The sequence below is a fragment of the Pristiophorus japonicus genome, unplaced genomic scaffold, assembly GCF_044704955.1.
Source record: "Pristiophorus japonicus isolate sPriJap1 unplaced genomic scaffold, sPriJap1.hap1 HAP1_SCAFFOLD_43, whole genome shotgun sequence".
Classification (NCBI taxonomy): domain Eukaryota; kingdom Metazoa; phylum Chordata; class Chondrichthyes; family Pristiophoridae; genus Pristiophorus; species Pristiophorus japonicus.
In genome coordinates, this window is record NW_027254201.1 from 134,343 (window position 1) to 137,433 (window position 3,091).

Below are 3,091 nucleotides of genomic sequence, written 5' to 3' on the forward strand. Positions count from 1 at the left end.
GTGGGTGTCGAAACCACGACCCTGAGATTAAAAGTCTTATGTTCCACTGACTGAGCTCGCCAGGCTTCTGCCAAACATGCCGTTCTATCACTGATTGCAGCCAGGCGCCTGTTGGCTCCGCCCCAGATGTTTAAACTTGCTGTCGAGGAACTGCCAGGATCTTCTTGAATGGTGGACCAGTCTCGAGGGGCCGAATGGCGTAATCCGGCCCCTAATTCTTACATGCTTATCATCTTATGAACTTTTCACAGGAGAACAAACTCGCCCCTGAGCATGCATGAGGAGAAAGCTGCAGAATAATTCCCGCCTTGTGAGCTTTCGCGTGTGAGGCGAACGTGTTAACCGCGACACTGCGGAAACATCTCCAGTTTCAGCACCAGGTCAGACGGAAATGTTAAGCGAGCAGGTGAACTGCTGAATCCCAGTTTTAAGGAGTTGGTCGTGGTGTCAAACAATGAGTTTCCCTAAATGATTAAAAATAAGAAATGTCAGAAGTTTGATTCAAACCCACACCTCCAGAGAAAACTGTGATCTAATCACAGCACCTCAGACCGCTCGGCGGTGTGTGTGGCCACCTGCAAGTTGATTTGGAACTTGTGTGTCCTGGCACATGAATGAAATGAGGACAGCAGGCGTATCTCTGCCTGACACCGGGGAAACAATGAGACAGACCTTGGAACAAGGGTCTGGTTATTGCCAAACAGCAAAGAAAATATTAACTCTGAAAGAACAGTGACTCCGACGTGATTTGAACACGCAACCTTCTGATCTGGAGTCAGACGCCCTACCATTGCGCCACGAGGCCGACACAATGTGTTTGAGATGTTCCTCTATATGAAGCTTTCACAATACAAGGGGCTTTGAAATCCCCGCCCATTCCCACCAGGTGTCAAAGCAGCACTCACCTGCCAGTCACCGGATGTTTTTTTCTGAAACTTTTATGTTGCATTCATGGAAAAGGATCATTAATTAACCCGTCACCTTCTTTTGCACGATGAAAGAAATGCTAACTGAGAGACAGTCGATACTTCAATCATTTGTCCTGTGCTTTGCGGAGCGGGCAGGGAAGTGGACCTGAGTCCATGATCGCATCGACCATGATCGTATTAAATGGCGGAGCAGACTCGAGGGGCGTATGACCGACTCCTGCTCCTATTTCTTTTGTTCTTATGTTCTTCAGCTTGTTAACCAATTTTACACACTGTATTGCCGATGTCACCAGGAATCCGGTGCAACTTTTGTCAAATTTTACAGCACCGGTTATTCCTTCCGTGCAGAGAAAATAGAATCAGGAGTGAAGATAAAATCCCACGGTGTTCATTTTCAGATTCAACGCAGTAGGATTTCAAATTAAGTGAAAGAATTTTACAGTGAAAAGATTTGGAAGTTTTACTTGTATTTGTATCTTTAATTAATCTTTGTGGCATCTGACTCCCGTTCATGCCTCTGCTGAATAAGAAACGAGGATTTGACGTTGACCAGACTGCACTGCCCCTGATATTTGTGAGCTCATCCTTTATATTCAGTGGTTTCTCGTCCTTTGATGGGCTGCAGTGTAGCGGATATCACGTTGGCCTCACACGCGAAAGGTCCCCGGTGGATCCGTTTTCTCTCACTGAAAGTTATCTATTTATTGGTTAAATAAAGAGCAATTCAGGAATAAGGGAGCCCTTTTACCAGGAGAATAAATAGCAAATAAAAACAGCAAATGCTGGAAATCTCAGCAGGTCAGCCAGCATTTTCCAGGAGACTAAACTCTCCTCCGATTGTTCCCTTATAGCAAGTTTAAACATAATGTTTCTGCCTGGGATCGAACCAGGGACTTTTTGCGTGTAAAGCAAACATGATAACCACTACACTACAGAAATCACTGGAAGAGCGCCCCAACAGAGGGGAGCTGACCAGTGAGCTTCTTCTGTGCTGATCGGGAATGTGTTGGCTCACCTGAAACAACTTCTGTCCCACACAGAAAGCTCTCAATCCTTCTCCTCCGCTGCCCTTAACAGAAATGTCACGGATCACCCAGCCACCATGTTCACTTCCACATCCTCACAGTGGGGCCACAGAGGCTCCGACCGTCTCCCCGCGATCAGCGAACTCGCCCAGTTTACTTAATTAAACCCCGAACACGTGCCCGGCAAAGGGCAGGAGAAGCCAGATAGTCTGGCAGCTTGGTCCATCGCAGAAAGTATTGGTATTCATGGTGATTACAGCAATTATTAATTGTCTCACAAAACTCAATTATTTTTATGCGATAAATTGATCGAGAATTGAAACCCGTTTAGTGCGCCGGATCTTAACCCCTCGACCAACAGGGAACGGTTATAATACATGTAGATATATTTATATATATTTATATATGAACCTGAATATCAACGGCTAGCTACCGAGACCTCATGGTGCAACGGTAGTGCATCTAACTTTGAGTGAGAGAAATTGTTCCACAGTGATACCCATTTCATCCTATGTTCCCTTTTAAACACGAGAAACTGAGATAGGGGGAATAAATATAGAAATAAAAGCCCAGGGATACAGACAAGAGGAAGAGAGAAGGGGAAAGATACAGTCCCCACCCAGAACTAATGCAGAAACCCCTCTGCTGCACTTGGGGTGGCCACCCACAGCCTGGATACACTAACGGAAGAACACCAGCTGCAGGCCGGGGCCATAAAAGGAACAGCGAGTGGCCCTGGGAGCAGCTTGGAGGTCCCGGGAGACGACTCCAGGGAGCAGCGCAAACTGGTGCAGGAGGGCGGCGGCAGCGAAGAGTGACGTCATCAAGGTCCAGGTCAGTGATTGGAGCGTGGGAAGATACAGCAGGATAGGCGAGATCGGGGCGAAGGAGCGGTGAGAGACTGTGGAGGGATCAGTTCAGTGCCCAGGGGAGGCATGAGTTCAGGGCCAGGGGCCCAGGGTTAGCACGGGCCAGCCCACACTGCGATATGTGTGTGCACAAGGTCCGTGCAGCAGAGCTGGTCGCCTGTCGTCTTGGATAACCCTTGCCACTGACCAAGACCTCGCTCTGTCAAGCCCGTGTGATGGCTGGGGTGCAACGGCCACCACACGTTTAAAAAATCCACGCACAGGCATC

General features: G+C 48.1%; 2 non-coding genes across 2 annotated transcripts; both read right to left on the bottom strand.

Moving 5' to 3' along the window:
- Nucleotides 1–733: 733 nt before the first annotated feature.
- trnaw-cca (transfer RNA tryptophan (anticodon CCA)) lies at nt 734–805 on the bottom strand. The gene has a single exon. It is a non-coding gene; the product is annotated as a tRNA-Trp (tRNA).
- A 990-nt stretch (nt 806–1,795) lies between these two features.
- On the bottom strand, nt 1,796–1,868 carry trnav-uac (transfer RNA valine (anticodon UAC)). The gene has a single exon. It is a non-coding gene; the product is annotated as a tRNA-Val (tRNA).
- Between the last annotated feature and the right edge of the window lie 1,223 nt (nt 1,869–3,091).